We start from the raw sequence: 13877 nt of genomic DNA, 5'->3' as shown, positions 1-13877 counted from the left end.
CAGGTGCCCAGCCCTTAACTGTCTGGCAGGAGGCACGGCTTCCCAGTGGTGCCCAGGAAGACAGTGACACAGACTCCCTGAGGGCAGCTGGGCGGGGCCTTGCCCACATGTCATGCAAATACTCCCACTTCCTTAGTGTGCAATGATGTGAAAATAGGTGGAAAGCTCTGGATTAGATGAAACAAAGCGAGAAGTCTTTAAGATAACAGCACATTGCAAAATTCCTATACATTTACTTTTGATATATACAGACATCATTCAACTGAATTGATAGTATGTCGTTCTGCAAGAATCTGCCTATAAAAATACATTAAACATGCTCTACTTTATTTGAATGCAATATGTATTTTCTCTCTCTCTTTTTTTTTTTACAGGAAGAATACATCTAGCTGTGTATGTTGGGACGTGACTCATGTGACATTTGCCTCATCTTGGCTTCCCTTTCTGTTCATTCTTTGAAAATTTTTATTAGACCAGAAAAATCCCCTTGTAAAAGTTTTAGGATCTCTGATCCTCATTCCTCACTCCTCTGAATGGACCTCAAGGAAAAGCGAGTCAGGGCCACCCTGTGTAACCTATGGCCAGGGTCTCAGGCCTCCTGGCTCTTCCCGGAAGGTCCAATGAATAAACCACCACAAAGACCTAACATTTTCGCAATAAGCAAGCCAAGAGGTTAGGAAATTACCAACACGCCTATTTCAAATAATTTCCAAAAAGATCATCGGGAAACCCCTAGAAAAACTAAGCCCTTTCACACTTGGGAGAGTGCCAGAGTACAAAGGAAACACTTAGATTGCACTGGTCTGCCTCCTTGGTGGGAGTGAGAACGTTTCCAACACGGCAGGGCCCACCAGGGCTGCACAAAGTAGTCACAAGTGGTGAGTTCAAGTTCCCACCTTCCCACTCACAAGCTGTGTGACTTCCAACAAGTCACCTGGCCTCTCTGTGCCCTACTCTCCTGCCACTAAGTTAGAGATCATTCATCTCCTCTGCCAGTCTCCCAGGTTGTTGGGAAAATCAGGTGACATATGTGCATAAAAATGCCACATGAACTGCAGAGTATCTTGTCCATGTAATGTATGCAGGATTTTTTTTAAAATAATGTTTAATCTTACAGCATGAAAGGAGCTTTAGGTCATAACACTTCCATATTCTATTATAGAGGAGACTGAGTGACAGATGAAAAAGTGCCTGCCAAGCTTATGAGGGTTCTTTTTTTCCTTTATGGAAGTACAGCTGATTTACAGTGTTATGTTGGTTTCAGGTGTACAGCAAAGTGATTTGGTTAATGTATCTATGCTTTTTCAGATTCTTTTCCATTATAGGTTATTACAAGATACTGAATATAGCTCCCTGTGCTATACTTGTTGTTTATCTTGTTTATACCTGGTAGTGTGTATAGCCAAGGTTATGTTTTGAATCTTAGTAAGTAGTTACCATGGTTATTAGCACCCAGAAGAGGTGAAGGAATAACTATGGTCTCATTCCTGCAGGCACAGGTTTTCATCTTTATCATCACGAAATGGACACTGAGCACCAAGGAGAGGCTACTTTGCTGGGCAATGGAATTAGAATCTATCTCTACTGTCTCTGAGGAGACCAGGATCCGGTTGGGGAGGCAGAAGCACCACATACAAATGGCAACCATTAAAGTGATCATTTGCTCAGGTGGTTCAAGGGTACGTGCAACAGATGCTAAAAGGTGATCACCCAGGGCTGGGGTGCTCGCGTGAGAGACTGTTTTGAACAGCATTCTGGAGTTGGACTTTGTAGAAGATAGCACTTCAAAGCACTGAGAACCTGGGTGGAACCCCAGTCTGACTTGCACCCTAGGATCATGACCTTGAACCGAGGTATATAATTTGTAAAAAAATCACAGTTTCTTCATCCATACAATGAAGGTAACAGTATCTTCCTGACAGGGTTGCGGTGGGGAGTAAAGGACCCAAGGCGTATGAAACATACAGTGCCGGCACTGGGGAAGGATTCAGCAATCGTACTGCTGGTGGTTGCTGAAATGTGGCAAGGCAGCCCAGCACAGCGGGAAGGCACACGGCCTGTCTGGGGAGTGACTGCGGGTCTGGAGGAAGGAGCAGATCGCGGTTTGGCGGCCCCATGCTGCACTGTTTGGACTTTGTAAGAACTGGGCATCACATGTGTTGTGTAGAAATCTCTCTGGCGGCAGCGTGGAGTTGTTAGGGGAGGGGGAACAGAAACAGGAAAACTGCTTAGGGAACTATCAGGAGGAGGAGATGTATTGAGTCCCTTCTGTCATAACAGGTACTGTCCTTACACAGGATCACCTCTTTCATCCTTGCAAAAAACCAGCAAGGTATTATCCGCATGTCACAGATGAGGAAATGGAGGCTCGGAGACATTCAGTGAGTGAAGCCAGGATGCGTTAACTGTCCAAGCGAGTCCACTAAGCTGCTTCCCGCACGCAGGGTGACGAGGGCCGCTTTGTGGCAGGTGCAGCAAGAGAAACCGGGCATCACTGCGTTACTTCAGTGGTAACACTGGCCACCCCAGGGAAGGTGGCACATTCTCTGCTGTTATTTCTATTAGGAAGAAGCCTTCTTAATCCACTCTTTCTCTTCGGGGTGGGGGTAGGGGGAGAGGCAGGGAGACTAACCTTTGAAGAGCTGGTTTCCAAGGCTGCCCAAAAGCTTCTACTGACAGTGGCAAGTTCAGGGCTCACAAGTTCATTATTTTCTGCTTATTCTCCAGAGAGGAACCAGGGACCCTGTGGGTGGGACCAGAGACCAGTGTGTGTGTACACCCCAGGGGGAGCCACTGTGGCCTGGCCAGCACACACAGCTCCTCTCCTGGTTCCTAGAAGGTGCTTTCTCTCTGAGAAGAATGTCCTCACTATAGCTCGGCCAGCCTGCAAAGGAAGTTTCCAGAATTACCCTGGTACCTAACTGGCAATAGACAACTAAATCCAAAGAGTGGGGAAGACTTTAGAGAGCCTAAGGGTCTGGGGAGCAGAGTCCACGTTTCCACTAGAAGCCTTGTTTATAACATGCTAGTTGGAGAAATGAAATCAAATGTACTACACATGCCAAGCATATGTATATCATTCCAACTGACTTTTCAAACCACCACCAAACAACTCCGCTAATGCTAACAGCAGAGGCCATATGTCAGCTGCTCTCCTAATCACTTTACATGCGTTTTTTAATTCAATCCTCACAACATCCTATGACATGTATGCAACTATTATCCCTACTTGATGGATGAGAAATCTGGGGCTCAGGGAAGTGAAGCCACTTGCCCAGCCGGCACACAGCCACTTGGGGACGGGGGGGCAGCCCTGATCACCGGGCCCAGGATAGGGCACCAAAGCCTGTGCCAGTTTCACTGTATCAGCTCCTGTAATCGTCTCCTTAAGGGAGCTGAGGCTGTTCAAAGGCAAGTGGTACAAATAAAGAAGCAATAATAAGGGCTTCTTCTAGCTCCCGGAAAATTCAATCTGATTTCATCCCTTACGTACATTAGATCCCACTGCATCCTTCCCATTTCCATTTTTTAAACTGACAATCTATAAAAATGGCAGTGTTCTCTTTAACCCCCACTTGTATAACTGTTAGAAATTTTCATAAAGAAAGATGCTTCCCAGTCAGGATGAAACACTGACAGCAGGCATCACCTCAGAAACCATGAGGCAGCTGAGAGCACTGGTGAGCCTATTGCTGACCCAGATGTAGCCCCCTGCCAGGGTGCCTGCAGGGGTCCATAAGAATTCCTTCACCACCTCTCCTTCTCCAACCACCTAAATCCCTGAATGGAGGAACACAACACACCGGCCCTTGGCTACAGGCTCTGTGTTGTGGCAAAGAGTATTTGATGAACTGCCACCTTCCTGCTCGTCTTATTCATATCGAGATCATCCTGGCCCAGGGTCTAGAACGATTCTCCTGTGGCTGACGTCTGTCTTGGTATCCTGCCCAACATTCCAATTCCCTGAGCACATCGTCTCCCTGCTTGCTAACACCTGCGCATCTCTGCCTAGGTCTTAACCAGCTGCCTTCCGCTGACACTTTCTCAGACTGCACATCTAGCCTCAGTGGGTCTCAGTTGCTAACTCCATTCTCCCAGGGCCGGCCTGTCCCATCTCCAACCCAGGATTTATCCCACCCCTGTCCTGGTTTCCTGTAAGGCCTGGAGCCTATCTTTCAATCAATGAAAGTAGTAAGCAATGCCCAATTCAAAGGCGTAGAGGATCTTTGGGGGAGGAGAGATTTACTCAAGCCAAGCTTCAACCATCAGAATAGCTCCGAATGACATAAAATGGAAGAAGGGAACATAGTATCACTTGGGTATATGGACCAATTACTGTTTGTCAAAGTGACCAACCACAGATGCCATGACTGAAAAAGCTATTTGGTCATTTGAGAAGTTCCACTGATCGCTGATCATTCTGCATCTCCACTCATTCATTTCCCATAAGTGGGGGGGGGGGGAACCTCAGAAATAAAGAAGGAGCAGGGACAATGTAAACTACACCCAAGTGTGGTTGTTGAAATCCTTTCCATTAACCCCTCCATCTGGCTCTATAAACAGGTAGATAACTGTCATAATAAAGCCAAGACCAAAAATACCTTTATTCAGTCTGAACTGAGGTTAGAGACCTAAATGTGCCTCCAATAGATAATTCATTTATCATTCAATCGTTCATTCATCCAGCAAACATTTACACAGTGACTTAACACACGTCTGGTATGCGGCTGGGTCAAGGTAATGCTATGTTGATCTTAAGAAACCTTTGGTTTAGTGGAGAGTAACCAGTCTGGCAAAAAATACATGACAGATACCACTATGACTCTGGCCTCATAATAATATTTCTTAAAAGTGATACTTTTGTCCACTTTTTGCCTGTTATTAAAACAAACCCTTATTTTCTGCTCCATGCTGGAGTTATTTACTTGTTTGTTCGTCTTCATTCTACTTTGAAAAGGCACCCATCACCATTTTGTCTGATATGTCATCATCCTCCCCCCTCCCAAGTGTGCCTCTGATTGGCCCCACTTCCTTCCTTCCCAGAATATTAGGTTCTTCTGGTTATTTCTCCTCCCTGGTCACTGAATTAGGGCTAATGAATCTTTGGGGTTCTCTCTCATCATCTTTCACTCTTTCTCTTTCCTCCTTGCCCCCCTCTTCTTCATTTCTTTCAAGTTCTTTTGGGAGGGAGGGGGTGAGCTTTTTATTTTTCTTAGACTATCAAATTACACTATATGATGTAAATCATGGTACTTATTCATTAGAGTTCTTTCCAATGAGAAAGGCCACACTACATCTGACTGGTCATGGCATCCTGAATTACAAACTCTAGTAATTCCTAGTAATTAACCCTTCTATGCCGTGAACTCTCAGGTTCTCTTCTCAAGACCCTGAGTGGTAGGCATAAAGAAAAAGATGTCCAGATACCACCACTTAATCATTACGACCTTCTTTGAAGGTTTAACATGAGAAGGCATCAACAGAACCAGCCTCGAACTAACCGATTCACGTCATTACTTTGCAGTCTTTGATAGCTTCCTTCCAATCTAGACAGGCTCTCGGAATCACTGAAATCAGAAAATATTAATGTATGGGTGCCAAAAAAAGTCAAGTTTAATAATTACAAAGTGCTACCTTTTAACTATACAAGTAGCATCACTTTCTGAGTAACGTTAACAAAAGCCACAAAAATAATTGATGGTATATTTGTGAAATGTTCCTGATTAACGCAAACAGGCACAATTAATGGAAGGTCACTGCACAGGTTCCAGGATCATTTGGCCATTTCTGCTCTACTTTTCTCTCTTACCACCCTCTCAAAAATTGCCCAAGAACAGGAGACAGGATACAGGATACAGGACAAGGACAGAGTTGGTCTGTTACTGGTTCACAGGCAACTGAAAATGCCCTCATCCAGCTTTAGGTCTCTAAAGCTAAGCTATCAACAAGAATGACACAGGATGAGCCACAGTGAGTGCCTATGTCATGGGGCTATGACAGAGCCCAGGACAGCAACCTCATCAGCGCTGGTGAGTCAGCTTTTAGAAAGATTTTTTTCCCAAAAAAATTCCCTTTGAATCTGGGAGTAGGAAGGCTTTCTAACTATGCCTCACAATCCAAAAAAAGATTATTTTAAAAAAAAGAGATATTCTTCTACAAAACCCCCGAACCTCTACATGGCAAAAACACTATGTGTTAAGTCAAAAGACAAAATGGGAGAAAGAACGGGGAGATGCAACTCAGATCACAGACAAAGGGCTCACATCCCCAACATATAAAGTAGTTCCTAAATGTTAGTGAAAAAAAGAACAGCCACCCAAAGCAGGCAAAGAACAATAACCGTTTACAGAAGAGGAAATAGAAATAGCTTGTAAATACATGAAAAAATGTTCAACATCACAAATAAGAGAAATGCAAACTAGAAATACACTGAGGTACCATTTTCACTGATCCAAGTAGCAAGAATCCAAACTGTCTGATAACACATTCTCTTGCATGAGACTTGGAAAACATATGATAGGAATGTAGTTTGGTGTAGCCATTACGGGAAACAGTATGGAGATTCCTCAAAAAACTAAAAATAGACTTACCATGTGATCCAGCAATCCCACTCCTGGGCATATATCTGGAAGGAACTCTAATTCGAAAAGACACATATATCCCAGTGCCCACAGCAGCACTATTTACAATAGCCAAGACATGAAAACAACCTAAATGTCCACCAACAGACAACTGGATAAAGAAGTTGTGGTATGTTTATACAATGGAATACTACTCAACCATAAAAAGAATAAAATTATGCCATTTGCAGCAATATGGACAGACCCCAAGATCATCATTCTAAGTGAAGTAAGCCAGAAAGAGAGAAAAATTCCATATGATATCACTCATATGTATAATCTTAAAAAAAAAAAAAAGACACAAGTGAACTTAGTTGCAAAACAGAAGTTACAAAACAGAAACAGACTCACAGACATAGAAAACAAACTTATAGTTACCAGGGAGGAAAAGGGGTGGGAAGGGATAGATTGGGAGTTTGAGATTTGCAGATATTAACTACTATATATAAAATACATACAACAGTATATACTACCTACTACATATAAAATAAATAGCAAGTTTTTTTACTGTATAGCACAGGGAACTATATTCAGTATTTTACAGTAACTTATAATGAAAAAGAATATGAAAAGAAAAAAAAAAAGATTGGAAAAACTGGCACTCCTCACACATTGCTTGTGGGAGTGAAACGTGGTAAAACCTCAAGGGCGGATGATTTGGCAAGGTCTACCAAAATTCCAAATGCACTTATCCAGTGGCCCGGCAACTTCACTTCTTGGTATTTGTTCTACAGATATGTTCCACTTGGCTAAATGACATGTACAAGGTTATTTATTGTAGCATTAATTTTATAGTAAACATTTGAAAATAACATAAATAGCTATTAATAGGGAAGCGGTTAAATAAATGATGGCACTGCCATATCATGGAATAAGAGGCAGCCATACAAAAGAAAAAAGAATGGCGACCTTCTACGTCTCGCTATAGGAAAATAGATGTTCACTGAAAGAGTGCGACAAATACATGTATGTATATGCATGACTGGGGCATTGTGCTGTACACTAGAAATTGACACACCGTAACTGATGATACTTCAATAAAAAAAAAAAAGAAAAGAAAGTGTGGTGGTGCAGGACAAGCTTTCTGTACAAAGGGCTGGGGGGAGGGTGGGATGAGGCTCTATTTGGTATTTGTTTGAATGTGCAAAAAGGATCTGGGGAAGATACACAAAAAATGGATACAGTGGTTACAAGAGAACAGGGCTGAGATGTTTTCCACTGTATACATTTTAATATCTTTGGAGTTTTGAACCATATGAATATGTTATTACTCAAAATTTATTTAAATTATAAAAAGTATCTCTGTGATTGTGTCAAAGCGTCTTTTGCTCAGCACGTTAATAAACCATCAACCTCAAGAATTAGGGGAGGCTTGAGGGAGAGCCGCTAAGGGTTATCATTTGCAATCTCTTCTCAAAAGTTTCCCAAATGTGAAGACCTTAAAGGTAGAATCATTCTCACAGTCCTCCTCAGTACTACTTTTCCTTCAAATGGTGTGATTTAAATACTCACGCACATAAAGCCAATTATAAACTTCTCATGCTCAAAACTTACTTATAGTTACAAAACCAAAATATGCTCACAAATCAACCACAGCAAAATTATACAACCAACATAAGTCTGAAATAACCACATTAACTAATGGTGAAAGATGAGGTTGTTTTGCTGAAACTAACTTAGATGAGGAATTCTGTACAGGCTCTCTGGGCTCACTGTGTCACCTTCTCTTAAGCAATGTGGTGACTCTGCCACCATTTTCCTCTATTCAAATTCAGGAAACCTTTGTATCCTGTGTTGAGAAATCATCTGACTCTCTTCTGGTCAAATGCATTGTGTACTATTCAAGCTGGCCATTTTTCCAGTGGCTCAAAAACAATTGATCTGGAGCCATCACAATCATAAATCCAAGCGCTAACTTGAGTGTGTCCATCATAAGGTGGTCATAGCAATAACCCAGAATAACATGTATTGACTTTGATTAGTATTGTTCATTACTAACAGGATAAAAATGAAAATATCAAACTTTAAAATTATGGTAAGAATTCAGGCTGACAATGTGCACAGACCTCCCGCAGTTCGCAGCTGCAAAATTAGCTATAAAATTAGCTGCAAAAAAACAGCTGTAATTAGTTAATACATTAAAGGGGCAGTGCCTCTATTCACGGCCCCAGTTGAAGACTCTTTGCCTTGGACTTGATGTTCAAGCCTCTGAGAGGTCAGACTCTTTGGCCCCTGAGTCTGCCTTCACCTCCGATTCTTCCTTTGTGTCACTGCCCACAGCTGTGAAGCAGCTCAGCCCCATTCCTGTGCCCATTTGCAGGCTCTCAAACTCCATTCTGGGGCAAGAGTCTCAAACCGCCTACGGCCTAGCGATGAGAGGGATGAGAGTGTAGATCACCTGAGTGATGACATAATTCCCATTTAGCACAAATATCAATTCCCCATAGAGGGCACACGCATTCCAACCTGCATTTCAAAGCCTCTCGCATTAAGTCTTGACAAAACCCAAGAAACTAATTTCAGTACTAGACATCTGTACAGATGCTTGCTGAATCCAGTCTCCCAGGCATAGGGATGATGTCATATATTTTTCATCTTAAGTGCCTAACATGTGGTAAGCGCCTAATATCTGTCCGATGGATGAATGAGGGAGTGAGTGAATGGATGAATAAATGAATAAAAATAAATGATGAATTAGCCAGAGAGTAAAACTAGGGAAAAGGCAAAAAAATTTAAAAAATTTTTTAAAAGCAAGCTCATTTAACTACCGCATGCACCTGAAACATCAGGCGGCCTCTTTTTCACATCTCTAGTGCCCCTCTGATCACCAACAGAAGCAGTGGTACCCTTTTGGAATTAAAATTGTTCTCCACATATAAACTTCTTTAAAAACCACAGTCAGGGGGAGGATGTAGCTCAGCAATAGAGCACATGCTTATTAGCAAGTACGATGTCCTGTGTTCAATCCCCAGTACCTCCATTAAAGATAAATAAACCTAATTACCTTCCCCCAACTAAAAAAGTTTTTAAAAATTAATAAAAACCACAGTCTACCAGGGAACTGGAGTAGAGTTCTCTTGAGCATTTATTTATAAAGCATTTGTAAGTGCAATGTAGGGAATCATTCTAATAGCTGGCCTGTCACCAAGGCTAAAGCTAAAACAAGTAGACAGTACAGGACTTCGGTTAGTAAAACCTGTGGTGTGGTAAACACTTTCCCATGCATTGTGTTTCGTGATTATAAAGGTCAGTAGCTAAATATTTCAGGCACATTCTTTTGATACCAGGTTCCATGTTGCCAGGAATGTTGGCCACAACCCAACGAAAGGGAAAGAGGAAACATTTCTCTCAAGTTCAAGCAGTTTCTGAGTCACATGAAGACTTTTTAATTTGTTTTTACTTAAAATGGTAAGAAGTAATGGTGCTGTTAAAAATTCCAATTAATTTAAATCGGCCACTGTGGAAAAGGTGGAATCTGCCTCCTCTGATGAGAACGTACGCATATGTACTTCAAACAGATGGCAGTACTGCCATTCTGGGGTCCTGGTATTGCTCTGTTCCCCTCTGTATCCTTGATTCTCACTCTTCCTCCTTTTCGGATGTCCTCTGTGTCACACAGTCCTCATTCCCCCATAGCTACGGAACTGCCATCAACCAGTTACCCTCTCTCTCAACATTTCAGGTTTCATGTGACAATGCAGTGAAACCACCTCACTGGGTTTCAGAGCGTGAAGCTCTTGTAAAAGTAATGAGGGTAAAGATGTATATCAGCTAATGTGTTTTTCCTAAGGTGTTAGAGATACGCATGGTTTGAACAACTCCCCTCAGTTTTAATGAGATTGTACCAATGCTAGAGGATTCGAATGATGCGAAAGTGAGATTGTGTTTAACCACATTCCCGAAGCTCAACTTGTCCATCACAACAGCCAAGAGCCCAATGAAGGCACCAGGGAGATGATAACTTCAGTTATGAGTGGTAGGGACTATGTCTTCCCCCAGAAAGACTCCTTCACCCACTTGGTCTTCTCCCATAACTTCAGTTTCACCCTTGACGCCCACTCTGACTCAAGGCACTAAAACTCTTTGTCAGAGAGTTCAGTCCTGCGTATGATGAGTAAGCCTGCCAGGGTCCACCATGTAGCTCATCAGACCCCTTCGACAATTAACACCTCTTCCACAGCCTGGTGTGTGCCAGCTGGCCTCTCTGAGACCAAGGGCACCTAGCCAGGCAAAAGCCCTCCCCTTTAGCTGCTGGGAAATCAGATGTCAGATACCCTGACAAAGAATGGATCTGATGGTACTGAGACAGCAACAAGAAACAGGACACGCGTCTGCCTGCACCCCAAAGCCACCGACACACAACGGTGAGGAGCTGAGTCTCACGGGGAGTGCGTGAACTGTGGGTGCTCTCCACCCACAAATGGAGAACACTGCTGGAATGACCCCTGACCACCCTGAAGACGCGCTGAGCCGCTGGTCTAAGCCATCAACCAGGCAGTACTTGTCTATCCTCAGTGAGTTTCAAGTTAAACGTGACCAATGCCTGTCCTTTACCCGAAGATGGTCAGCCACATTCTTACTGAGACCATGGGGCCATTTAGACTAGCTCTGGAGGTCCCAGAAATGAATGCAAGGGGGAAACGGTAGTTGACTGCAGAGCTGAAGCAGGTGGACTCGAGGCAGACTGCCCTGGGCTCACACACCATCAGCTTGAGCACTTACTGGCTGAGGGGCCTGAGGCTCAGATCCGTCCTCTACCAACAGGGATAACGTTAAGTGCTACTTACTGGGGTTGTTCTGATGATCAGAGGAGAGTGCCGAACCCTTGGTAAGCAGGCAAGCACTCAGCTGGTGTTAGGCGTTATTATTATTAGGGTCACTAATTATTACGAGGCATCTCACTGCCAAAATCCAGAAATTTTCTTCTGACTAACCCATTTCTTAAAAAGTCATTGAAACCACCAAAATGACTGAGTCACAAAGAGTGAATGGTTTGCAAGCTGGTGCCTGTCTTGTGGAAGGAAAACCTGGTCTAAGGAACACCCACACGATCCCATTATAAAACCGAAGTAAGCATCCGGAGGGCACTTCAGCACACTCGATTCACCACTCATTCGGTCTTGGCGAAAATCCTGAGTAGGGATTATCTTTCTTGCCTTCGACCAACGTGAGAAAGTGAAGTTAGTAGAATTGTGACTCAAAGCCAGGCCTCCTTATTCCAAATTCTCTTCTCTTTCCACACCCCATGAAGTGAGAATGTTTCTTAACTGGTGCACCAGGCCTCAAGGCTGAATCCAGTAAGAAGCAGGGCTACTTTGGGCTTCCACTTCTTCCAAATCATAGAAACCATCCTCTGACATGAATGGGGCCGAACACTGGAGGTCGAACAGGACCCTGCTTCCCTCCTCACTCCGTAACTCCCCGTCATCACCATGACATACTGGGCTCTTGCCAGGTTCCAACGGCTGCTCTCAATACTCTCCCTCTACACATGCAAACAACTCCAACAGAAAGGCACTACTTTCATCCCCCTTTTACAGATGAGGAGACTGAGGCCGGGAAACAGAATTTGCCTGTTTGGCACAATCTGGCTATTCCATGTCTGAGCTGTTTCTGCATTGCTTAAAAGTACCTGGATAAGAGGGGGTAAATTATCCTTCCTCTTCTCTGGTTGACTTCCAGGACAGCAAGTCTCCACAGACCGCTGCTCACCCCTGTCAGACACCTGTCATAGGTCTTATTTGGAAAGAAAATCAAACACTAACAGATACCTTTGTACAGTTGCAAATATATTCAAATCTGCAACCACACTCTGCTTTAATAGCTAGATACTAACGTTAGATGTCTCAAACACAAGTACAGGGAGACTTTTGGGGAGATTAGAACACCTTTCCCAGTGAGGACATTGTTATTGTTTATTCACCCATGTTCTCCAAATCCTAAAGAAAACACTGCCCTGTTCTCATCTCATTAAGTGCTTATTTAATTAACTAAAATGATATTTGGTCTTGTTCAGGTAACATCAGCCACGCCACTGCCAGTTAATACTGGTTTCAACATAGAACTCAAGTCTTCCCAGATCTGTTTACACCACAGGACACAACACTCCACCAGGCCCCAGAGTCCCCTACCTGTTATCAGAAAACCAGGTATTCTGTGGAGAGTGTGATTATTTAAATCCATAACCTATGTAGCTAATTTTAAAGACACTAAATGAATATCAGGGAATGAACATTTGATACAATTCAACTGACAACATATATTTACAAATTATAATAATATACATCATGGTGACACTATACAATACAATGGCCAGTGTAAATATTAGCCTGTGACTAGGTATTTCGATAGGGCATGGACTCCCCAGTTTGCCCTGGTCCTCACCACTCCCTACTGCCCTGCTGACACTGGAGCTAGCTTCCATGTATCACCTCATGCTCTGATAAAACTACAATCATTGTTCAAAGGAATGAAATGTATCTCTATAACTATAAACTACATCTCCATCAAAGCTGGAAAAACAAAAGATAGACTGAGAGGGCTACATGTTTCAAAATATTTGGGAGAAGATATTTCTTTGTACAATAAAGAATATTCATAAATGTTTAATGTTTTTAAAAAAACTGACCTTTACAAGAGAGGCAACAGCCCTCTTCCCAGTACTCCCTCCTTCCTCATGCCCCTTCAAAAATAATTATTTGAGTTCTAAATGCCAGGAGTTATTAAATATCCAGACACTAAGCCCTCCCTTATTTAGTTAATGTCACGAACAGACTTGCCCAGGAAAACAAGAGAAGTCTTTCCAGAGAAATTTCTTTCTGAGAGAGGCTTTCTAGATCCTTCAGGGGGGTTGGGGAACTGTAAATCTGATACTTCTTAATGCCTGGGTCTTTGTTTTCCTCTGTTAATTTAGGCAAACAACCTGACAACTTTAAACTAAATAACATTAACTTCTTATTACGTGTGTTTACACACTCATTTCCATAAAGTCAGATTCCTCCCAGGCTACCTGGGCAAAAGGCCTCCTGAGACAGGTGAGCAGGCGCTCTGTTTCCTACTTGGATTGTTCCATAATTAAACAGTAAACGGTACTTCAAATCTAAAGGTACATGGAATCTCAAGGTATGTGGAAATGCCTATGCTTCTTTTTAACTCTGCAATTGATATAAAAACAATGCATTATATTACTTCCAAAGTAATAAGGAATAGTCAGTGTCATGCAGATTTAAAAACCAAACAACCTAACCATTTATCATC

The 13877-nt window shown here is 42.7% G+C and overlaps 1 protein-coding gene across 3 annotated transcripts in view; it reads right to left on the bottom strand.

Moving 5' to 3' along the window:
* The window catches only part of TBC1D9 (TBC1 domain family member 9), a 106656-nt gene that overhangs the window by 77143 nt on the left and 15636 nt on the right, over positions 1–13877 (bottom strand). The window lies entirely within an intron of this gene.

Source organism: Vicugna pacos, chromosome 2 (genome assembly GCF_048564905.1).
Source record: "Vicugna pacos chromosome 2, VicPac4, whole genome shotgun sequence".
In the NCBI taxonomy this organism is placed as follows: domain Eukaryota; kingdom Metazoa; phylum Chordata; class Mammalia; order Artiodactyla; family Camelidae; genus Vicugna; species Vicugna pacos.
Note: the sequence above shows the minus strand (reverse complement) of the source record. Positions and strands in the feature narration are given on the sequence as shown.